Consider the following 26,847-nt stretch of genomic DNA (forward strand, 5'->3'; position numbering starts at 1 on the left):
TCAATTAGAAAAACTCTAACCATATCCTAAATAAGTGATTGTGATGGTGTGCCGTTTGCATTGGTCAGTGTAAAGATATTCTAGTCTATTTCTTTTTAAGCCATCCACTGTATATAAATAATAAAAAAGATAATTATGTATCAGTTTTAAAACCATTATTACATTTCACTCTTAGTATTCAAAATATGGAGTTCTAAGTGTTAATAATAAATGGACAATGGGATGCTACCATCAGCAGTGTGATCCTGATGAACCTTTGGGCAATTCAAGTCTGTTTGTAAGCATATGGGCAAATGACATTGTTAAAATAAATATGCCCTTTCAATGTCTTCATAATGAAATGTAAAACAAGAAAATAAAATCTGCAGCAAGTTTAAAAAAAAAAAGTAGGCAGTGGATCAAATTAGAAAAGGCATGAAAAATGATGTTATAATAATGAGAGTATCTCAAAAATGAAAGCCAGATGAAAATCATTCATTCCAAATGACTTCAAAGCTTTGCACATTAGGATTTAAGGAACTTAAGCGAACCCGGGTCTCCTAACTGTGAGGCAGCAGCACTACCCACTGCGCCACCGTGCCGCCTGTGCAGGTTGTAATTTAGCATATCATTTTCATGCAAGTAGTCTTTTATTTTATTTCTTACTGTATTTATAAAATTGATAGAAGAAAGTTCTACAGGTTTATACATCCTAGAATCTTTTGTGTCTCATTCTGGTAGTTTTCATCACAATGGCAATTTTGTAGTCATCAGATACTTATCCCATGTGAAGAAATTGCCAGAAAAGTCTTTTAACATATTATAAATAATAACATTTATTTCTTTCAATACTAAAATTCCATCAGGCCTGGAGATTTATTCCTCAATGCAGCAAGAGTCTGATGCACATCTGACTCTCCTCTTTTAAAATCTGTAAACTCTGAGCTTATTTCTTCTTCTGCCCGAGGTATTCCATTAATTTTGTATACAATACTAAATTGTTTTTTGTTCGTCTAATTTTTTATAGTACTTCTTTATTTCTGTGTCTTTATTAAGCTTTAAATAGACTTTCTTGTATTCCTCCACTTCTGAATTTTTTGTTTTTTTCATGTTTTTAACAATATCTTTATTAATGTATTCAGGTTACTTTTATTGTTTCTTTTTATGCAACAACTAATCATGCATGCTGCATGTATATACTGTAAGATCAGTTGTTTAATATAAATATACAGTGGAACCTCGGGTCAGGGCCGTAATTCATTCCAAAACTCTGGTCGCAACCCGATTTGGTCGTGACCCGAAGTAATTTCCCCCATAGGATTGTATGTAAATACAATTCATCCGTTCCGGACTGTACAAGCTGTATGTAAATATATATTTTTTAAAGATTTCTAAGCACAAAAATAGTTAATTATACCATAGCATGCACTGTGTAATAGTAAACTAAATGTAAAAACATTGACTAACACAGGGTGGCATGGTGCCGCAGTGGTAGCGCTGCTGCCTTGCAGTTAGGAGACTCGGGTTCACTTCCCAGGTCCTCCCTGCGTGGAGTTTGCATGTTCTCCCCGTGTCTGTGTGGCTTCCTTCTGGGTGCTCCGGTTTCCTCCCACAATTCAAAGACATGCAGGTTAGGTGCATTGATGATTCTAAATCATGTACTCTTCCAGCTACATTATACAAAGTTAAGGTTTATTGTTATTCATGTCATATTTCATTTATGATTTACCTTATACTTTCATACAAAACTTATTAGTACCAAAACTTTTGATTGTTTTTTTTTTTTTATATCTCCTGTTTGTGGAAGTGTAACCGCATAGCTCTTACCAGCATCAGAAGGTAAAGCAAATCATTCTCTCTGTGCTCTTAGGAATGTAAACTGAAAAATATCTTTGTTTGGGAATCACTGTTTCTAGGAAATACCTTAAGATAACCTTTTTCCTCCTCTAAGATTTACCTGTATTAGCATTAATATGATTCATCTTGTAAAAAACAAAATGTAAGGAAAAGTTTCAGAAAAGTAACATAACAATTTAGATTTTCAGCAAGTTGCAGCAATCACTTCTGCCAATACTACAAGTGCAGGTGTCCATAAAAGCGCTAAAAATAAAAAGATGAAATCCTTGCAGTTTCCAAAATGAAAAATCACTCCAAAACCTTCTGTATGTACTGAAGTGCACATTTTGTATTAGAAATAGATGACATTATACTACTGCAAACACAGCCAGCAAGCATGATGAAGTTACAAAGAGGTACATAAGCCTTCAGTCTTGTGTGTTCCAGCTATGCGCCTCACCCACTTAGCTACTCTGCAAAAGCACATAAAAATAGAAATGCACTTGCAAGACTAGACACGACAGTCAGATATGCCATTTGTTTCTGTGTGTGTGTGTGTAAGAGATGGTGTGATATATCCCTGAAGGCTTGGAAATGATTAAATAATTTCATAATTAGCTGTAATTATTTTTTCAAACTTAAAATGTTTAAAAGGACTTTGAACATTTCCATAATATTCAGCATCTGTGTTATTGCTGTCTACATTTACTTTCCTCCCTGCGATTTTTTTCATTTGCTTTTTTTTTTTTTTTTTGGCCAATTCAAAAATAAAAATGAACACTAATATCCCAATAGCTAACTGTGCTCTAACAAAACACCAATGTTTCTCAGCAGTGATTTCTTGAAATTCTAGACTGAGGATTTATGTTTACTCTAACCTACCATACACAAGTACTTTGGTTTCATAGTATGAAAGCAAACTATGAAACAAGATAATCACTCGAAAGTTGTTATCATTATTAGAAACTGTTTTGATGAGAAGCGGATTAGAAGTGCTTTCCATGGTAAGCATTTAGCATAAAAGAAACTTTAGACTTCATTTATGTAACTTCATCCAAATAGATAAAAAAAGTGCTTGCATATGCTGCCATACTGCAAGTCAGTATGTCTTTTGATCGATAGTATATAAATCACACACACTGAGCTGTATGTGATGTCTCTGCACTTCATTTTTCTTTCAGCCTAAGAATAATTAATTGTAAGAAAATAGATTATGCTACCAAAAAATGAATAACTAAAGCTGTTGTGAATCGGCACTTAAAGGTCTGGGTATTGCAGAGCTAACGTCAAAGCTAGACTAAGCAAAAATCTACAAGATCCAGCCAACATTGTTTAAATTAGCCTGCATCAGACTCCTTAACTCCGAGCAGCCTGAACTTGGCTCTAATAAATTTTCTCGAACTCTCCCAATAACTTCCTCCAACTTCCGCTCTGGCATGGCTCTCAGGAAACAATCAAAGTTTGAGAACTGCCTGCCAGGCAGCTGCAGAGCAGTCTCTGACTGAAACAGGAAAACATGTTTCACACTAACACAAAGAAGAAAGGCCCAGAGAGACATAAAAAAAGATCTGTCTATAGTGACATTTATTTAATATTCCTCTAAGCATCTTACCGGTATAAATATGTAGAAATAACAATGGTGCAGAAAAATGAAGAAGCATGGAGGTGCTGGTTTCAAAGACTGGATGTGTTGCTTTCTCAGTAAGGCCACAACATTTCGGAAATCTGACTGCAACAAACTGCAAAAAACAGAGATGTGAGGTATTAAAACTTCACACACAGTAACTTGCAGTTTGCAGATGTTAAATGTGCTCCTTCACAATGACTTTTAACCATCTCCATAACCATAGCTGACTTTTAACCATCTCCTTTGGCACATAATAATATTTAGAACAGTTGGAATTACAAAGTCAGAAACAGATACTAAATTGTTCAAAACACACACAATCACATATAAAGTAGTGAATCGCTATGCAGCTTATGTATGTGTGTGTGTATATATATATATATATATATATATATATATATATACACACACACACACATACATACACACACACACACACACACACATACATACATGAAACTATATACTATTTGAAAAAGAAAACCATATAAATAAAAATAAAGTATGCTACAGTATACTAATAATATTTAATAACTGTATTAAAACATGTACTGTTGAAATAGTCAATATAATAACAAAAATAACAATTCCGTGAAAGCCAGAAAACACTAGTATCTAAGCTCATAGGAATTGGCTTCTTATAAATTTTGCTTTGTTAAATATTTTCATGCACATTACATTTGCAAATAAGACAAATTAATCAAATATTCTTGGAATGTAGCAATGATATATTGTATAATCTTCAAAAATAAACACGTGAAGTACAAACTACAAAAGTTCCACAAGGGAATAAGTACAGCATATCAAAGGGAGGTTTATGAACAAAAGTTCACTGATTCACTGAAAAGCTGAAGTTCAACAATTTGCTGAAGAGTTTCAAAACTACTGGGTTTTCAGGTGAAAGGGCCCCCTGGGTGTGCGCATTAGTTCCTGGACAGAGCTTGGTTGGATGCAGTGGCCACTGTTCATGTCAACAACTAAGGATAGTCTGCCAGTTCTGAAGAATTAATTTAAAAAGCTACTAGTGGAAGCTAAGAGTTGGGGCTCACAGAGTAGTCAGATCAAAAATGTTAAAAATTCATATGATAAGTAAGTCTTAAGAAGTGTGAAGAGTCAACAAGAGGCTGAAATCTTAATGCTGGAAAGAGGGGAAAAAGTTGAAATAGTGACTGCAGCCCCCTCTGGAAAAAGCAGGACCTACACCTGAAGGGTTACATTTAAACCAAGGTGTACTGTATTATTAAGGTGAACAGTGTATGTGTTTAGTAAAGGACTGTTAAAATAGATAACTAAGGAAGGCAGTTTAGGAGTGCGCCTTTTAAAAATGTGCATGATGAACTGTATCATGTAATGGACTGTAACACTGATAAAAACAGAACTTTCAAATTACTTACATTAAAAAGGAAGAAAAAAGCATTAGGCAATACCCAGAAGTAAAATATATAATAAAATAATAATTACTAACCTTAATGCTACAGAGTGTAGGAAACTTCCCTGGACAACAATATCATGAAGCTGGTGTCACAATGTGCAGTATGTGGTGAAAGTCAATAGATTATAACTTAATATTCCCCTTTTATTAGGGTGAAAAAAAGTTGCAATGCTATCCCAAGTGGCAATAATGCTCCATGGGTGATTACTATGCAATATTTTATATACAGGCAGGACTTGGGTTTTTGCAGCCTCAACTTGCTTCCTTTCAACTTAATTCATTTTTATTTATTGATTTCCACTTTTTTACCCAAGAATGAAGCAGTAAACTAGTTTGGATACAAACAATTACGGTACAATACAGTACATATTTTGTCAAAATTATCAATAATTTTCTGCTTTCATACGGACAGACATGTCATCAAATATAACTGGGCACAATAATCAATTTCTCAGCAGCACAGAGTCATCAGTTAGTGGTGGGCTGTTGTGCCACCCTTAGGTTTTTCACAAATACATGAGATGCTGATATACTGTATATCATCATTTAAAAACTACAGAATGTTTAAACAATGTCAACAAGTGGAACGTGCTATGGGTTAAATGTTAAACTTTAAATGCTTTGTGATTTAAAGGTACAGTAATATTGTTCTTTGACATTTTATTAATAGGGTTTAACATTTTTCTGTAAATAAGTAATGCACTATTATGCATTTTTGCCAATATCCCATTAATTAACATACTTCAGTATAAGTTCTAACTTGCATACAAAGTTTAAGACATGAATAAAAAGTAACATTATTCATTGCATATATAGGATAACCCATTATAAATATATACCGTAATTACTTTTTGCTTCTTGTCTGCTTAAATAGCAGAGAGGAACCATCTATGGACCAAAAGTGAATTCATTGTTCTTAAAGCTTTTTAATTGTGAAATACAATTCAGATTTATCGACTCTCTCTACAATAAGACTGACAATACTCAATTACTGTTAACAACACACAAAACTAGGCTTTGTTGTGAGATTAACTTTTGTTTAAAGTACTCCCTAAATATTTGATTGTCACTATGACAATGGGTCCTAATTTTAAACTACATAGCAAGCTCTTTCTTTGGTCAAACATTAAGAAATGTTACCCAAACATTAGACTTGAAAGTTGTCAAACTTTTACTTTTTTAAATTCATTGTATACATTATTTTACCAAGGAATAATTGCATTTTTCAGTGATGTATAAAAAAAGGCCAGTACTTTTGGTTTAAAATCTCATCTGCTGGGTGTCAGTCTAAGAAAGCACAATAAATACAGCATCATACCAATAACAGCAACAGATTAATAACAACTATTAGTGTTAGGTCGGATGTCAGGCCTGTTTCCAAAAAATAAAAATGAATCAAGCAGCTCAGTAAACATCAGCTCTGTGGTAATTGTACTACAAAAACATGTAAAACAACTTCTGTCTTAGTTCTGATATAGATACATGCGTGATACATAATGATTTGTAATACTGTTTTTCTGCAGGGCTCCTGTGTCTTCAGCTTACTTTATAAATGAAACTATTTTCTATTCATTATAGTAAAAAATGCATTAAATGAAGTAGTAATAAAACATGAAAAAAATCTCAAATAAAAATCAAATTATGTTTGCATTCAATTTGCAATTTGTATATGCTCAGTATTATATAAAATCTCATTCCGCATCTAATTACTATAAAACCCATGCTTGTATTTTCAAAGGTACAGATGTCACAAAAGATCAGGTAAAAGGTAAACATATAAAAGGTCTTCAAAAATCATTCGCATTTATATTTTTTTTCAAATGTGTGCCGTTACAAGACAATGTAACTAAAAATAGATAAAACGATTGCAATATTTAACTATTGCATACTGTATGAATTCATCAACATCTGATGTTAAGAAGTAGGTTTTGATTAAACGGCTAAATTAAAATGAATCTTTTGAAGCAATACTCCAATCTGGAAACTGAATTTTTTTTTAACCAAACGGTACAGTTAAACAGTCAAATAAACACCTTAGTTTAATTAGCTTATCATGTGTGTATAGTAAAAAGATATAATGATCCGGCCAAAAATCTCCAAACAGCAGGGTGCATGAAGAGCCAAGACCTTAAAGGAGGCATGCAAACAAGGCTGCTTAGATCACCACAAATTGGGGACATGTACAGAAGACCTGCATCAGCCTGCTCACAATGCAAAACAGCAACTGAGATGCTGAGGAGTGGGGAATGGGGATGAAAACAGGGCATCAAGGGAAACTGTTTGGATGATGATGGTGCCATAAGCTAGGTTGTGTGCAGAACAGTGAATCTGTCTGCCCTGGTGAAACTGAACAGAGCGCGGGGGATAGTGACACATCAAGCTCCCCAAAGACTGCCAAAACTTCGAAACAGGAGGCTGCAATTGCTAGTCGCTTAAAAATGAATAAATAAATAAAAAGGAGAAAAAGGACCCAAGTGATGGTGTTCTCATGGCCTTAACAACAGGAGATTTGTAAATATTTACTGATTTAATTGTTTCTTTGAATGTTTTTGTTGATAGAAATAAACATGCTTGATTTCTGCACAGCAAACTGTCAGTACGGTTTTGTTCCTCAAGTCCAGGAATAGGCATTACAATATTAATACAATGAATATGATGAGCAGAACTTCTCTTATGAATGCTCTAGTTCCAAAGAAAGGCTGTAATGTTAAGTCAGTTGTCTGGAATTGGTTCAGATATGAAAGGTCAAATGTTGAACAAACTAAAGTAAAATGCAAATTTTGCAAAAAAAAAAAAAAAAAGCAATAGCAGTAAAAAGTGGCAGTACATCCAGGTTACTTCAGCACTTAAAAACAGAAACAGCAGAATGAAACCGGTGTGAGAAAGAACAGAACAAAGTTAAAGCCCTTCCCCAAACCACCTCTTCTGAGTATTCTTCACTCTGCTTCAGCATGGAATGCACAAGATGCGTTCCTTGTTACAAATCCCACAAGAAAGCATTATTATGATGTTAGAAGTACAGCGTGCCTTGTCTGGGGCCAGGGGAAAAAAAACACAGCTCTGGAGCTGTCTATAATACCTTCTTACCCTGCAACAGTGGCTAGGGTACGAGAGGGTGAAGAACAAGCAGGCTGTCTGTAATGGGTGGTCATTGGGTTAGCAGGAAGGAAGAGATTTCTCTATAGATGGCTCACGCTGAAGACTGGTAGTTATAGTAGAAGGAAGAAGCTGATTGTTGTGCTCTACAAGCTAAACTGCTTAAAAAAAGTCATCTTTGGTAAGTATTAGATACAGGGAAGAGCAGTGATTGCTGCTGCAAAAAAAAGTTGCATAGAACACTGCAGAAAATTAAAGGAAATGCTCTTGCATGATGTGAAAGAATGAGGGCTGCAAATATAAAACAAATTACAAAAAAAATACTGAAAAGTATGCAGAAATCGACTTTTTTTTTTTTTTTTTTTGGCAACTTTTCTCACTGACAAAAAGAAAAAAGTTTTTGTATTTACAGGAATGATGCAGTAGGGGTGATGCGGCACACCCAGTGGTTACAATGGACATTGGTGATGGATTTTGATGACAGATGTAAATGTAATCTTTCTAAACTATACACAGATACAACATATGAAACACACTTTAAAGAGACTTTTGAGAAAACTAACATGTATGTATGTATGTAGCATGAAGTGAATATTGATGAAGAGGCCACTTTAAAAAAAAATCCCAGGGCAGGATCTGGCCTATGGACCTTAAGTTTGACACCTGTGTTGTAGCTTGATTTTTAGAGATTTAAGTACTTTTGTATTATTTTACAATTATTTTCTGTCATCTTGCAGTGAGATTTTAATCTACCTAAAGACACCTACTCTATCTGTTAAAATTAGCCCGTGAACAAAATTTACCTACTATTCAAACTGATTATTGCTTTAGTTGCTTAATTGCAACAAAATACATTTTAAAGATTAAAAAAAAGAAAAAAATAATGCTTTAAAGTTACAAATATGAAAACTTTAAAGACACAGGGGATGACTGCAATTTTCTAGGGTCTAATTCACAAACATTTTAGAAGCACTTTTTATCCTCCAGGCTCAATCCAAATTGAGAAGGTCCACATACTGCTGCACTGTAGAGCAAAGAGAACACAGTCTTCAAACGAGATGTCTCTAAAAATACTAAAATGAGACCAATACTATACTTTATTCTAAGTGCTTTATAGAAAAACTGTAGATGACTTTCAATGGCATTCTCTAAGTGTCTCATGAAATGACTCAAACCAAGGGCACTACTTTAACACCTATGTGCTGTGTTGACACCAGAGCAGAATGAGTTAGACTCACTGACTGTAAGAATTTAACACAACAGAGAAAAAAACACCAGAAACCAATAAAGGGAATTCTGCCTTTGCAAAACTGATGCTCAGTAGTACAGATAGACAACTTGCAAACTATCTTATCTGGTGACAAATGTGAAGAAACAAGACAAAAAATGTTATGAATTTTAAATAGATTTTTTTTTTTTTTTTAATGGAACATTCAACATCAACTCTTTGATGCTGATGAAACATGTCTACATATCTGGCAAATCCACATGCTCCCCATTTAAATAAAATTGCCACTATCCTGTTTTGATACCACACTTCTCTACAATAGAAGATGTCCAAACCTACTTGACTTGACAGTTAACATTTTTTTCGCCTTGGGTTAAAAAAGCAATAGCTACATTTATATTTTATATGCACAAATTATCCTATAACTTTGCAAAAAAAAAGAAAAAAGCCTAATCTTAATCATGAAGGAAAAAGTATGCAAGTTTAGAATATGAAGCAGAAAGACACTGCTCATGTCTGTTTCAACTCATGTTTAAATTATGACCATGTATTTGAATAGTCTTAGTATCCAACATTGAACTAATAATATTGAATGTCTCCAGTCACTGTAGCATTAAATCAAATTAAACTACAACATTGTGTTTTTTAAACAGTGCCTCGAAAAAAAAAAATAATCCACCACCTTAACTAGTTTTACATTTTATGGTTGGTGCTTAAACAAGACTATATTAATGCATTAAGTTTTCCAGCTGATATATTGTACAAAACAGCATATACTATGAAAAAATCTAAAGAAACAAACTGAAAATGTTTCAACAATTTACTAAAAAGAAATGTCAAATAGTGAGATTTAAAAGGTATTTATAACCTTTCTAAATATAAAAAAGCTAACTGCTCAGAAGTGGTATTTTTCCTTACCAACTTAATTTCTTAAGGGTCTCCATCTTGTAGATTACCTGTCCTCCATTACTTTAGGAGGACAAATACACCCTCTCTTACTAAGATCTAACAATATGCCAGAGATTTTCCACAAAGCAAACCAAACTACAGAGAAAAATAAAGCATTCAAAAGTCTGGGATATAAATATAGGCAAGCACAGTTCTAGGGGAAGGTTACAAGACCATCTCAAAGGCAATAAAGACACCAACATATGAAAATGGAAACATTATAAAACTAGAGCCACATTGCCACGTTAGGCTGCCCCTCTAAACTTAGTTATCAAACAAGAACAGCACTGATCAGAGAGGGTACTGTGACTCCGATTGAATGCGATGTGACTCTGGATGAATTGCAGAAGTCAGTGATTGTGACTGGAGAGGATGTTCACAGCCTAAGACATTGCACAAAATAGAATCTTTAATAGAAAACACACATCGTCAATAAAGAATCTGTAAAACATTACTTCTAAGATACTGCAAAAATGTTGCAGAAAGTCTTGTGATCTGATGAGACTAAAGTGTATTTTTTTGGTTTAAAGACTAAACAGCACGTGTGGTGTAAATACATCCAGGTAACACTATCCTCAAAGTAAAATGTGGTGGTATCAGCATCATGTTGTGGGGATGCTTTTCAGCAGCAGAGGCTGACAGTCTAACCAGGACTGATGAGAAGAAGAATCCTGCACAATGCAGAGCCTGCTTCCTTCTGCCTGAACCCTTTAACTGGGGAGAAAGATTGTCTTTTAACAGGACAAATCACAATACCAGAAGAACAACAGTGCCTCTTAAAATTAAGAATACCAAACTCCTTGAGAGGTTCAGTCAGAGTCATAATCTTAAACATCTCCTGTGGGACCTAATAATTGCTGTCCAACTTGGCAATAGTACTAACTTGCAAGATCTTGTTTTACAAGGAGCAATGGGTAAATCACGCTCTACCATATTGTGCAAAATTAACAAAGACTTATTAAATAAAAAAAAAAACAACTTGCTATAATAGCAGTAAGAAGTGGTTCAACCAAGAGTACTGAACATGGGGATAAGCGGACACTTCAGTTTTAGAATTTATTTTTTATAGGTTTATAATTATATTTTTTGGGCAAGACTATAAAAAATGTGTGCCTGATTTACAAGTAACCAGTCTAATTGGTCAAATCAAAGGTTGTAATATTTATTTATGTGAAAAAGAGGGTTGAGAGTTTGAATACTTTTTCAAGCCACTGTACATCAATCTACATAAAATAATTTTGTGAAAAAGTCAACGAATATAAGGAACAAAATTATAAAGCAAATCATAAGCCTGAATGAAAACTAGTGGGTAAATAAATATAAAAGTGGAGAACCACCATGGAAACCATAAGGTATTTGGTGAAGAAGTGTTTGCAAGATGCACTAGAAATAATTGTCTGTGAGCTGCCCTGTTCACACAATTCTTTCAAGCAATGTCACGCAAACCACAAGCATTTCACACTTCATGAGTAGAGTGGTCAGCAGTGCACAGACTATTTAGTCTCAGCTGAAAGAGCTGTCTACAACCCAAAACATGTTACAAATAAAAGTTGTAAAAATGGGAGAAGGAATTTTTTTAAGTGAATTTGCACATTTTACTTGTTTAACACTACAATAATTTTGCCATTTTCCTCATTTCTTTTACCTGGCAAAGCCAGGGTTTCATTTCAGGTAAAGATGGCAAGCTGAAATTTGTGCTTTTCATGTACCACTAACCCCTTTCCTTAAGGAAGGAAAAATATTTCTTTATGGACAGCCAAGATAATTGACCTCTTGTTTTATACGAACAGATGTCAACACCTACTGTTGCTTTATCAGGAATGAGAAAGTACCAAGATAAGTTGACACTCTTGCTTGGATCCCACAAACTGTTCCTAGCCTTGCCATGAGGAAGAATAGGCATAGCCTCACCTTTCAAGTCCTAATGGTCACACATGTGTGCCAGTTATCATCTGTGCATACGACGACTAAATAAGAAATGTTATGTCCTCTATTTATAAAGGACTACAATCCCAACTACCCCATCCCCAGTTGCCTTGCTCTCTAGCTGGAACTGAGGCTTACCTTATCAATAACCCCCTTCATATGTATTTTAATTTATCTAAAGGAGGGTCACTGTGTGAAACATCAAGAGATTGTAACTGAAGCACAGGCAAACAATATATATTGCAACAACAAATACAGAGTTGAACAACTGAACAAAATGTACACTTTCTTCAAAGTTTACCAGTGAAATTCCTCTTTAGGACCTGTTAAGGACAAAGTATCAACCGTAGCACTTGAAAAGGTTGAAGAAGACAAACCATCATTTTGCTTTGTACTACTGTTTCAAAGTCTAATACTGACTTTAGCTGCACATTTAGAATAAAAGCAAGCAAATACGTTAACATGTTTTTCCCTAGTAGTTTGTTACTTAAGGTTAAAGCAGTAACCTACATGTGTCAGGTAGCTTTTCAGTTTTTAATCCCCATATTTTAAAATTAAAACTTCTCCTTTAATTACAATGGATGGTGCCATACAGCATTTTGAACTGCCTCAATCTGAAAATATACAACAGCACTAACTCAAGAGTCAGAAAGATGGCCACTGAATATATCCCAAAAAAAAAAAAAAATACTAGCTAACAGACAAAAGATCTCACAAGATTGAGTCTTTTTTACTGTGTATAAAAGAAATAGAGAAAGACATTCAGGTCACCCAGATTTTATGTTGGGGTGATTTGCTTATTGTTCATTGCATTTTTACAAATGCATATTCTGGTCTTCTGTAATTTTGTGTTTTCCCAGAATTACATGGGACAGACAGAATAGAAGAAACTCCACAGAAAAATGAAGTTCCCTTATGAAGCAACTAAAGCACAATTGCAAATGAAGGTGCAAACCCCAGTCACATCAGGCTTATTATCAAGTAACAGTATATGGTAGCTATAAAAGAGATCTAGCAGTCTGCAATTTGCTGTGTAAGTTTTCAAATGTATACAAGGAAACTGACAGAATAGTCGGTGCCTTACTACTGGTGCACTGTTCACAACAAATAAATTGTGTGTGTCAAGGGGAACAGTTTCAAAAATAATGTCAGTATATGTGAAATATGGAAAACAACATCTGTAATCACAAGTGTCACTTAATCTTAAAAAGAAGCATAAATTCAGACATTGGAATTACCAATCCATATTAAAATGCATTTAAATGAGTACATATTTTCAATATTAAACACTAATATCAATTATTACCATAAAATGTATTTGAAATGTTAAATATGAATCTCTTGAGCAGACAGGAACAGATACTGGTGATCTGAATACTGCACCTAAATACTGTACCTTAGAATGTGATCAGGCATAGGGCAGCACCCTGTTTACTGCTCATACTTAAAAAAAGGAAACGTAAAAGACAGACACCCTAAATCAGGTCACTGGTGCACTTTCATTATTATAATTCAGTTTTACCAAATAATCAGTTGCAACCATACACTCAGAATATCTACTCTAGAATGAGCATGACCAGCTTTGTCAGCTTGAAGAATCTCTCCCTTTATCACATCTGACAGTGATGAAAAAGTGATTTTTCCAGTTTAACAACGTTAGTAAAATCATTTTAATATGTGGTAAAATTTAAATAAATGACTATGTGAAATTCAGTCATGCACCACAAAAAAGCATTACCCCATATGATAATCTGATCCTCACTCCCATCACACTTCAGATATTTTCTTTATTTATTGCTTAATGCTTACGGCTTTCCTCCAAGAAAGTCAAACTTGACTTAACAGTGCATAAACCTCCTTTGTTTTTCTCTCTCTCTTTTTTTTGATGTGCTTAATTAGAGACTACTGTTTGGATTTAACATGAAACATTCTTGGGGGTGCCCGATCCCCACTGCTGAGAAAATTATAAAGTCTGTCCAGAAAATGCCTTTCTTTTGTCTTCGACTCCACTGATGATATGTTCTCTATTTAATTGCCTTGTGATTGGCCAGCTTCCCAACTTAAAATAACATAGCTTTGTGACCAGCTGTTCGCTAGAAAAAACAACCAATACACATTGTATATAGTGCCTTTCATGGTGAGCATCAATACGGACTATTGAACATAGCCAATAGCAGAAACAGTTTCTGAGGTACAGGCAAACATGGTCGAAGCATGCAGCTAAAATTGCTAAGGATGGTAGACCTTGAAAGACAGAAGGCTCAACTTTCCATCCAAAATAATTTTAGCACCTTTTAGAAGTTGCTCCACTTATTTCCTTATGATTGCAATACAGAAATATGTAGTTCTACACATTACAAAACATTTTAAATTATTTGGGGATGGGGCTCACAACAGAATGCATAACACAAAAATGTTGTTTTGTTGTATTATGATAACCAACACATCATAAATAAGTTCCTTTGCACAGATGTGGCCAACTGACATAAGAGGAATATTTAAATAAAATAACTTGACTTTCTATCAATTATTCATCTTTTTTAACTTAAGTGAAAAAGCTAGATATAATTTTTGCCCCTTCTGTTTAAAAGGTTACTGAATATCTTAGCATTAATTTCCCAGATGAAATGCTATTAATGTGGTTATTATTCCACTGTTTTCTTTTCAATGGAACTTGCAATTAAGAATTATAATGCTCCTGTGGTCTTTCAGAATAAGCTTAACTTAAACTTCTTTTTAGCTTGACTCAGTTTCTGCATTTTTTTAAATCATCAAAATAAAACGCATCTTACATATATGCTGCCAAGCTTGAATATCAACATATTCTTAAAAACAAGCCAGTAACAACTTTCAGTTTAAAAAAAAACTCATCTGGCAGCAACAGAAGCCAGACTTGTAGCTATTGTGAAATCTTGCTGCACTGTCTATAAAGCTCACCATTTGCAATTTTCAGCTTTACCACCCCACATACATTTACTACATTTCTGTTTATGTGGAAAGCTTCACTTTATTCCACATTATTGTAATAGTAGTAATATTGCACTGTTGATCTTGAATGCTATTTTCAATATAAATAAATGTATTCTTTACTGTAAGTTCACCTGCCTTTTTTGACATTAACTTTTTTGGTACTCGCCATATTTGATTTTTACAGCTTTAGTTAAAAAAAAAAAAACCTTATTGTTAAAATGTCCTCCTGGCATCATTGACCATTTGAGTATTTGGTCGTTTTGCCTTTGATCAATATAATAAAAATAATCCATTCTACTTTGTAATCTTGTTTGCTTAAATTAAAAAGCAGATAAGTGAATGAAAAAAATTGCAAATACAGTAAATGGAAAGGGTTTAAGCATGAAAGGTGCACTAGAGCCTCAGCGCCATCAGTTTTAAAAGTTTATGCATTGTGGTATAGCATATCTGAAATTGAGGAAACTTATCTAAGTTAACTACTGCAACAATTTTAGGATTGTGAGTTAAGTGCCTTTCTTTAAATTGTCAGATTTTTACTTTCTCATATACAAATTATAGGGAAAGTATTGGAATCGTCCAAAGGTTCAATGTCGGGTTTTATGATGAGTCTCAACATTTTAGACCTCCCTGACTTTCTTGTATACATAGTATAAGGAAAGTATTGGAATCGTCTAAAAATTCCATTTTGAGATTTTGATGAATCGACGTTTTAGACCTCCCTGAGTCCGAAAATACTATTTTAATGTGTGTGTGTGTGTGTGTGTGTATAAAACACAATAAGCTGAGTACGCTTTCACTTAGGTCAACCAAATTTTGCTACAAGTATTTGGTATAAAACATAGATTTCTACCAACTTTTTGGCCATTTCCATTAACTGGAAGTGGTACTTTACCCGTTATTCATGCAGCTGCAGAGTCTGAGTTATTCAACTTTACTTTTATAATAATTGTTCAATATATTATTAATTTGATTTGATTTTTGTTAATGGTTCTTTAATGTACAGAATATAAAAATATAATCATTGTCTTGCGGTTTACTCCTCAAATATCCATCCCCATATCTGAGTGTACGAGAAAAGTCTAGGGGAGACCACTCCCGATTTTTTCCAGTAGAGATGCTCCAATCAGTTTTTTTGAGGCCAATAAAAGTCACTGATTTCATGTTACTTGATCGGCCAATTCCAATACCAATTCTGTTTTGTTTTTTTTTCCCTTTATCCCCTTTAAAAACTTTTTATACTAAGCTCCTGCATAACCAGATGTGTAGAAGCCTTATGTCCTATATTAAAGTGTATTTTTATAATTACACTTTAAACCACAGGTGTTAACTGTCATTTTTTATTAAGAAAATTAAATTCTGTAAATTCTTATTGTTCAGTGACCATAAAAGTACTGAAATAAAATGTCCCTAAATTACATACTTTAATAAAATATACACAAAACTATGTATCAATAACATATAGGGCCTACAAGAAAATAAAACACTTCTCTAGATTACAAGCTGTTATATTGCTTAATTGCTTTCTGTAATGTTATCCGATACAATTTAATTTAAAAAAGGTCATTTTCACCGTTTCTCTCACAAAAAAATATAAAAATATATATATATATATATACACACACAGACACACACACACATACATACATACACACCAATCAAGCCTTTTCTTTATTTTAAAAATGAAAATCGACTGATGTCAATCGGTGGCCGATTGACTTGGGCATACCTACATTTAACTAATAAAACATGTATACAAAAAATGTATATATGAACATAAAAGAAAATAAATGTTTGTCATAACTGCAACAGAGAACTGTAATAAAATAAAATGTTCTTAAAGATGCTTGTCAATAAAGTACAAAGACTAACATGATTAAAAGATAACTTAGATATTTTGCAAGTCAATGTATGTATTCCAAAAAACTATGTATTATTTACTTTGTACCAGTGCATGCTCCCCAGCCTGACCTGCTACAATTCCAGGTACCTCACACCCAGATAAACAGACAAGCCGGGAAAACTTCAGCTGTGTCAGTGGAAAGGATGGGAAAGCAGGCTGCTTGCTGCTTGTGCTGATTGACACATTTGCAAAACAAAGACGCTGATGTGGAGGTGTGAATGAATTTAAGGTGGCCCGGCATTACAACTTTTTTCATAGGCTCCTGGGATTCAAGTGTTAAACCGATATGGTGCACTGCTGCAGGCTTTTTGACAAAATGATTTTACGAATGAATGTATTAAAATGATTTATTTGCATTTTTTCACTTGCATAACAAAATGCATTACTTTTAAACTATCTTGGACAACGCACTGAACTTTTTTCTGCCACCTTTTAGGAATTAAACTAGTCTATGAACAATATTTTCATTACCAGGTATGGCTGCAGAGATTCTCATACAAAATACTCTATCCAAGTTTATGCTGTATATTTGGGTTCCTTTTGGTTTTTACAGTATTACAGTAAATAAACAACAACATGATATTAAAAAAGTAATTTGCTTATATTTTACATGAAAAATCAGGCACAGTGGTTGGTACACCACAACCTAGGGCTGCATTTCAGTTTTTAAGTTTAATTTTAAATGTTTCCAATCAAAATCATTTATTTATGGCTCAGCCACGTATAGTGCCCTGGCTGAAGTTTATTTTTAATTTGTTTGATATTTGTGTTGTTTGTAACCTATTTGTCATGTTATTATTTAATTGTTGTTAATATTGGGTTATTTAAATATTACTGAATTATGGCTTGTGCATTTCATTTTAAATGTGTCTATGTTTGTTACATTCTGCGGGTGGAACCCCAAGAGATGGGGACACCATAAAATCACTTTAAGGGACCACTGTTCACTTTCATATTATTTTGGAGGCAACGGATTCCCTGGGAATATTACTGAACGTTTGATTTTAAAAGTATTTTTTGTTTGCTTTCCTGATTTATTGTAGATTTTTTTGCTTCTGTTCTTGGATGTACTGTAGCATTGGGACATGTTTGCTCTGGATTGCATTTTTCAGGCAAATCTCTTTTGCCTCCTTTTTATCTATTTCAAACAAATTTCAGCACTTATAAATATTCTTATTTGAACTGTCTGTCAAGCCAGAGGTTTTAAAGGTTCCTCCCCTTTTTGTGAAACGTAAAGGAAGAATGTGCTTGATAGGTGAACAGCGTTGGACAGTGGCAAACATTGTGAAAAACATCCACACAAAAAAACAAAAAGTCTCATATTAGCATAATCCACGTCTTTTTTTTTTTTTTTACAGGAGTGAAGTTTTAATTTGAAGATCCTTTTCCATCATTAATTAGTCAATAATGTTGTCTTCAATTCAAAATGGCACACCTGCTAGTCTTTGAGTTTATGGTTAACATATGTATTAAGAATTCATGAAGTACCTATTTAGTAAAATTTTTGCAAAAATTACTAGTTTTGTGCCAGCATCTGTGTAAAATTATTCAACTGTATAAGATTATGCAACATTATTATTTGTTTTTTACATGGCTGTCTTTCACAGTGCCTGCCACTATTTAGTGTTGGTCACCACCTATTGATCCCATTCTATGAGAATCCCCCTTGTACTTTCTTAAAGAAAACACAAGATTAAATTTTTCTCCTCAGCTACTACTACAAAGTACCTAAGTTAAGGAACATATTTATATAAAAAAAAAAAAACAACACACAACATCATTTTTAGGTGGAGTATTTGGGGTTCAGGCTAATTGGGGTGAAGCTTACCCTAGAATTAAGATAGTGACAGATGGCGGATGGGTGCTTTCAAAACCTGAAAAGGTTATTTTTGGACATAATAGACATAATCCAGTCAGAAAACTGACACAAACTACTTTAGCTTTTTTGTCCCTAAGCCTAAATTTGCAACACAGGAGTCACTCTCCACCTGTTTTGCGGATAAAGACTATTATGAGAATTGATTAAAACTTCCTGGCTATTCAAAACATGTAAAGTATCTACAGTATTGAAGCTATGACTGTACATATCAGAAACACATATGCTGAATATCACTGAACTCTAATTCTACTCCGCCTCTACCAAAAATGAGTATCATTGCCAAACAAACTGCAAATTAAATAATATTACAAATATACTTAATAAGGATAATAAAAAGAGAGGGAAAAATTGATGTGTGTTGTGTGAACTAGGAATCCAGCACTACAGGCAAATCCACCTTTATTCATTAAAAAAAAAAAAAAAACACCGGTACTGAGTCATACAGCAGTTAAGGTACTTCAGAACAAACAAAAGGAGGGAAGTAGCTATTCTGCCCAAGCAGGTTCTCCCACACAGATTCAAGTGAAAGAGGCAGCGGGAAAGGCTTTTTTGAAATAATGGGTGAGCCATCAAGAAAATTCCATTAAAACACAGAAAAAGTAAGCACGAAAGAGCTATACATTTGAACTTAACATTATTACTTTATACTAATTCAGCATCAAAAGTATACCAATGAATATAGAAAGGATTTGCCTCAGCCTGTTCATTCTGTTGTGCAATATCAATATTAATCATCAATGTAACATACAATATATTCTGTAAATAATAACAACAAAAATAAACAAATTCTCAAACACTCATGCTTAATCAAAAAAGTTTATTAATATAGTAGTATATTAATATATAATAAATCAAATGGTGCTTTTCATTAAAACACGTTTTGATATATAAATGTTGTGTTAGATTCTGGCTATTTCTATAAATTATTAAACCTTAAAGAAATGCAAAGGCAATAATGCTCCAAGGGTTTTCTGAATGTGTTAATATTTTAGCAAAAAAAAAAAAAAAGCATACATTTGCCATGTTGTGAGCATACTAAAGAATAACACATGAGGATTTTCTTCTTTTGACCACTTTGTTTGCCATTGTCCTAGGTAGGTCACTTTTGGGTTTCATTATATTAGAATCTTCTATTTTATATTTTCTACGAAAACATGAAATTAAACCACTACTACAAATATGTGGGATTAATAACATATTTAAAAAAATACACATACATACATACAGTGGTGTGAAAAACTATTTGCCCCCTTCCTGATTTCTTATTCTTTTGCATGTTTGTCACACAACATGTTTCTGATCATCAAACACATTTAACCATTAGTCAAATATAAACACAAGTAAACACAAAATGCAGTTTTTAAATGATGGGTTTTTATTATTTAGGGAGAAAAAACCTACATGGCCCTGTGTGAAAAAGTAATTGCCCCCTTGTTAAAAAATCACCTAACTGTGGTGTATCACACCTGCGTTCAATTTCCGTAGCCACCCTCAGGCCTGATTACTGCCACACCTGTTTCAATCAAGAAATCACTTAAATAGGAGCTGCCTGACACAGAGAAGTAGACCCAAAAGCACCTCAAAAGCTAGACATCATGCCAAGATCCAAAGAAATTCAAGAACAAATGAGAACAGAAGTAATTGAGATCTATCAGTCTGGTAAAGGTTATAAAGCCATTTCTAAAGCTTTGGGACTCCAGCGAACCACAGTGAGAGCCATTATCCACAAATGGCAAAAACATGGAACAATGGTGAACCTTCCCAGGAGTGGCCGGCCGACCAAAATTACCCCAAGAGCACAGAGACGACTCATCCGAGAGGTCACAAAAGACCCCAGGACAGCGTCTAAAGAAATGCAGGCCTCACTTGCCTCAATTAAGGTCAGTGTTCACGACTCCACCATAAGAAAGAGACTGGGCAAAAACGGCCTGCATGGCAGATTTCCAAGACGAAAACCACTGATAAGCAAAAGAACATTAGGGCTTGTCTCAATTTTGCTAAGAAACATCTCAATGATTGCCAAGACTTTTGGGAAAAGACCTTGTGGACTGATGAGACAAAAGTTGAACTTTTTGGAAGGCAAATGTCCCGTTACATCTGGCGTAAAAGGAACACAGCATTTCAGAAAAAGAACATCATACCAACGGTAAAATATGGTGGTGGTAGTGTGATGGTCTGGGGTTGTTTTGCTGCTTCAAGACCTGGAAGGCTTGCTGTGATAGATGGAACCATGAATTCTACTGTCTACCAAAAAATCCTGAAGGAGAATGTCCGCCATCTGTTCGTCAACTCAAGCTGAAGCGATCTTGGGTGCTGCAACAGGACAATGACCCAAAACACACCAGCAAATCCACCTCTGAATGGCTGAAGAAAAACAAAATGAAGACTTTGGAGTGGTCTAGTCAGTCCTGACCTGAATCCAATTGAGATGCTATGGCATGACCTTAAAAAGGCGGTTCATGCTAGAAAACCCTCAAATAAAGCTGAATTACAACAATTCTGCAAAGATGAGTGGGCCAAAATTCCTCCAGAGCGCTGTAAAATACTCATTGCAAGTTATCGCAAACGCTTGATTGCAGTTATTGCTGCTAAGGGTGGCCCAACCAGGGTTAGGTTCAGGGGCAATTACTTTTCACACGGGCCATGTAGGTTTGGATTTTTTTCTCCTAAATAATAAAACCACCATTTAAAAACTGCATTTTGTGTTTACTTGTGTTATATTTGACTAATGGTTAAATGTGTTTGATGATCAGAAACATTTTGTGTGACAAACATGCAAAAGAATAAGAAATCAGGAAGGGGGCAAATAGTTTTTCACACCACTGTACGTACATACATACATACATACATACACACATACATATATATATATATATATATATATATATATATATACACACATATACATACTGTATACATATATATATATATATATATAACACTAGCAAAATACCCGCGCTTCGCAGCGACGAAGTACTGCCTTAATTTTTATTAAGAAGAAAATTGAACCTTTTTAAACTGAGGGAAAATATACCAATAATTATTTGTTAAGGATCTCTTTGTATACCACATTGTGAGTTCGGCCCCTCCGGTTGTAATATGACCAAGCTGTGCACTGAGCTTACTCTTAAGCATGCAACGTACAGTTGGCCATGTGAACAGTAATCTTGTTTCAAATCTCACATCTTGGATTGCTGCTGTCATAATCGGTTTGAGTTTCATGGTTTGTTTCAATTACGACAGTATTTGCAGGACTTGTGCTGAAGTGACATTCGGCATCTGTCAAGCGTTGTAAGTATACAACTGGTTTCATCGATAACTTCACATCCAGCTTTTGAGAGTTTAAACATTTATAAACATCAAAGTGTCCACTACTGAAATCGTCACCTGTCAATCTAAGATGTTTCAGAGGCATTGGCGGTTGTCGAAAGGTGTAAAATATTTGGCCATTTCGGTACACTTGAAAGCGACAACCGAACAATTCAGCGGCAGCTATCAACTCACATGCAGATGCATAGGTGAAGGGCTTAAGCATTTCACTCTTCTAGTGCTCCTGTGTAGTATAATTATCTCCTGTACCGTCATCAGTCCACACCTTGAACCTGTCCCAGTCATTCAATACATAAGACACAATGTTCCTCCGGATATCAAGAGTGAGCCTGATATGGCCGTGCAATATGTAACAAAGAGAATGGAAAAGGTAGGTGCCATCTCCGGGCATGGAAACCACTCGGTAATGACAGTTTTTTGATCGATGGTGATCACCTCGATAGACATGTTAATGGGGCTACGGTTGGAATGATAAAGGAAATGGGTACCTGAACAATGTAAAGTATGTCTAAAATACCTACACAATAACTATAATCGTAATAAATGAACAATAAAACAGCGGAGAAGCCGTGGATTAAATAAAAAGGCTGCAGTTATCAGCAGGGAGATGTGAATCCCGTGGCGAAGCAAGGAAGGGAATGTAGAGACTGGAGCGACGGACGGCCTTATATAGGCAGGCAGCCAACAACGTGGAAGGCGTTGGGATGGGGGATCCAACGCCGCCTCACACGGTGACTGAGCTGCAGGCTATGAAAGTATATATGTACGTAAGTAGGATTCAGTTAGCGTTGGGAACCCGCGTACCAAATTTCTTGAAGATGGGCCCATAAGTAACAAAGACAGATGGCATCATACCACCAAAACAGTACCAAATTTCAGCCTTCTACCTACACGGGACGTTGGAGAATTAGTGACGTTGGAAAGTTCAATATGGCGGCTGACAGTGGCGTCATACCACCAAAATAAGTACGTACATTGGTTTCGGTTAGCGCAGGGAAGCCGCCTACCAAATTTCGTGAAGATGGGGCCATGAATAAGAAAGTTCAACATGGCGGACGTTGTTGACCGTTATGACCGTTACACGTAGAATTTCGAAATGAAACCTGCTTAACTTTTGTAAGTAAGCTGTAAGGAATGAGCCTGCCAAATTTCAGCCTTCTACCTACACGGGAACTTGGAGAATTAGTGATGAGTCAGTGAGGGCTTTGCCTTTTATTAGTATAGATATATATATACATACTGTATATATATACACACACACACATATACTTTTTTTGGTGGAGTATTTCTTTAATATGCAATGGCTATTAACTAGAGACCATCTTAAAATTAATTTCCATTTAATGCACAAAAATACTTTAGATTTTTATTTTTGATCATGTTTTAGAGAAATAACCATTGAAAACCTTTGTTTCTTTTCACCTCATAGCCAAAATATAACAGAGAGATGCTGAACATAATTTAATACGCTACCCAATGCACCAGCAACCTCAATATTATATAAAAGCAATGAATACTTATATGCTAAGCTAATTTCCTCAGTCTGGACCTTGCCGTGCTGCTGCAACTACCTTAGTAACTCAGTAAAATAGAAGTCTATCTTCACTTAATCCCATTTCATTTTCACAAACTTCTGCACAGTAATGGAAAGTTACAGAAATGTGAACCCTAAATATGCTGTAAAACCAAACATTTTCAGACAGACTTTAAAATTCAGCCTTAGGTTGAGATGCAATGTATTCATTTATGTTGTGGTTACTGATAATTCTTAAATCACCTATATTACCCAGAAAAACAGAACTACATTTAACAACATTTAAAAATTAATTATATTGGACACATTTATTCTTTATTTGTTTAATATATACAATGTGTTTACACCAGGTGTCAGTCTTTCCAGATACATGAACACCTCTAATCTTTTTATTAGTCTGTCATTGATTACTTAAACACTGTATTGGATAGGACAGACTCAGAAAATAATTTTGTGTTGTTTACAGATTATGGTCATCGTTCGGAACGTGGCATAGCGGGAAACTGTTTAAGGGGGGACCTTTTTCACTGCTGCACCACTAAAACACACATACAACGGAGCACATGCATTAGTGGAGGTATTGAACAGTGAAAATAGACAGAACATTCCGGAACTGAAGCTGTAGCAGACAATAAAGTTGAACATGATGACACAGAAGAACTTTTGCTGAAAAAAGGAGCCGTGTCTGTTGTCTGGAGATACTTTGGTTTTAAAGGGTCAGATGTGGACCATTATGTTCAAATGTGTGAATACTGTTTCTATACTACAGGTTAATACTGCAAGCCAAGTTGTACTTGTTTTATTTTTTTTTTTTCCAACACTCTGTAATGTACCTGGGTACTGTGTAATAGTATGACATTTCCACTTTAATCTCGATGCTTGTGATGAGAATAAAGTCGACATGTTGACTTTATTCTCAACATTTCTACTTCATTCTCGCCATTTATGTTGAGACTAAAGTCGACACGTTGACTTTATTCTTGTAATTTGTCATTAGTAGAACATCGTAAACTAAACTTCATCTTAAAATGAATATTTAATTTACTAGATTTTCTCAAACTCTGTCACAAGTTATGTACCACATTAAATGCTTTGTGTTAAGTGTTCCCCGAGCCATATTAATTGCCACGTGCTTCTTAAACTGACTTTCTATTGCACTAAAAGAAGGTGCAGGCAGCAATCACCACACATTAATTTCATGGTATTTCTGCTCCCTGATCATTTAGAATGCTAAGATAAATATTTGATATCATTTTCATGGTGAAATGTATTAAAGCATGTATTAATCATGTGGGGGCACGGTGGCATGGAGGTTGCACTGCTGCCTTGCAGCACGGGGGTTCCAGGTGTTCCCTGCCTTGAATTTGCATGTTTTTCTGGTGGGCTTACTCTGCGTGCTTCAGTTTCCTTGCAATGTCATGTAGGAGGTGGGGTTTTGTTATGCTATATTGACCTTGCTAGTGTATGTATTGCTCGTCTTCACCCTATGATGAGCTGGCACCCCTTCCTGCCTCGCACACAATGATTGCTGGGATGGGTGCAACCCTGAATGGATGGTATGTAATTAAATATGTATAATGCAGATTTTTTTTTAAAGTTCTGAACACTCTGTGGTCTAAGTTTATAACTAGTTTTAATTTCACAAAGACTTTAATCGTGTGGTGATTGGTTATGTGGAGAAAGAAAAAGGAAGGATAGGAACTGGGGGTTTGGTACATCAGACAGAGATAGCACGCATGCAATAAAGAAAGCCCGCTCAAAAGAACATCCACTGAATTCTGTGTTCGTGCCTCCAACCACCAGATCACTAACCCAACATTTACACAATACTGTATTTACTGTAAGTTTAATCTGTGCGATACCCATTCATACATCCAGTTTTTGGAGCCTCGTCACACCTGCCATAACGTACACCTGGGGACCCCTCACCGCGAGGGAGCAGCACTACTGCCACTCTGCCGTACCCCCCCTCTTCATGTCTGTGTGGCACAGTTTCTACTAAACATGATGCTAACGGAGATAAAATGAATATGAACATGTAATACTCACAGATCTTTGTTGCATTTATACAAAATAACTCATTTTCAATAAATTGGAGCACTTTTCATATCTTTATGGCAAAAACATTGCAAAGGGTTAAAGACATTGTGACATCCAATCCTGAATGTGATCTGAATTAATTTGACTGTGAATTTTTTAAGGGGGCACACTGTAACAGAGCAGTATATGGTTTTTATTTACTTTCACACAATACCAATGTTTTTATTTTGACATTCTTCATATCAACTCTTCGCCAAAACGCCCCTAACCTTGCAGTACACAAGCAATGCAATATGAGGCATGGAATCAATATGAAAATTTGAAAGCAGCTCATTTAAAATAATAGCCCCAGCAACACTGTAGTGAGGAGATTTCAGCAACTACAGTCCTTACATATAACATGCCTTCCATATAAAACTCATTGCGAGTTGTTTCAAGACATAACTCTGACACTGAATTTAAGCAAAAACATGATCTTTACCCTGCGGTGGGTTGGCACCCTGCCCAGGATTGGTTCCTGCCTTGTGCCCTGTGTTGGCTGGGATTGGCTCCAGCAGACCCCCGTGACCCTGTATTCGGATTCAGCGGGTTAGAAAATGGATGGATGGATGGATGATCTTTACCTCGTCCTGAAAGCAAACGTGTTCCTACAGTTCTTATTCACTAATAAAACTGTTTAAACAGATGGTTAATATCAATTATTTGAAATCACTGTGTGCCATAGGGTTTCTTTTAAAAAAAGTCTAATAGGTACAGGTCTTATATTTTAGTTGGGGAAATCACATAAGAACACATTTCACTTAACGTAAACTGGGTCAACTCTGCTGTTCTTTTAAACTTTATATAATAAAAAAAAAAAAAAACACTAGATGAACGGCTAATGTGAGAATTATATCCATGTGATAATACTAGATTAGAAGTACAGACATGTTTCACATGTTGTTTAAGAGAACGTTCATATAACCAAAAATCAGCTGCAAATGGTAACCATTTTATCTTTCTCCTTAATAATGGTTTAGAAATTTGAGATGTCAAGCTCTATCACTGGCTGGGAAACACAATAAAAGAGATCACATAAGGAAATAGATTTTATGATCAGCCACTAAATACAGTGATTATATC

General features: G+C 34.9%; 1 protein-coding gene across 1 annotated transcript in view; it reads right to left on the reverse strand.

The window, feature by feature from the left end:
* The window catches only part of tead3a (TEA domain family member 3 a), a 168,312-nt gene that overhangs the window by 125,354 nt on the left and 16,111 nt on the right, over positions 1-26,847 (reverse strand). The window contains exon 2 of the mRNA XM_039748751.1: positions 3,428-3,554. The gene's annotated coding sequence lies outside the window, so the exon portion shown is untranslated. The remainder of the gene's footprint in view (positions 1-3,427; positions 3,555-26,847) is intronic.

Source organism: Polypterus senegalus, chromosome 3 (genome assembly GCF_016835505.1).
Source record: "Polypterus senegalus isolate Bchr_013 chromosome 3, ASM1683550v1, whole genome shotgun sequence".
Lineage (NCBI taxonomy): Eukaryota > Metazoa > Chordata > Cladistia > Polypteriformes > Polypteridae > Polypterus > Polypterus senegalus.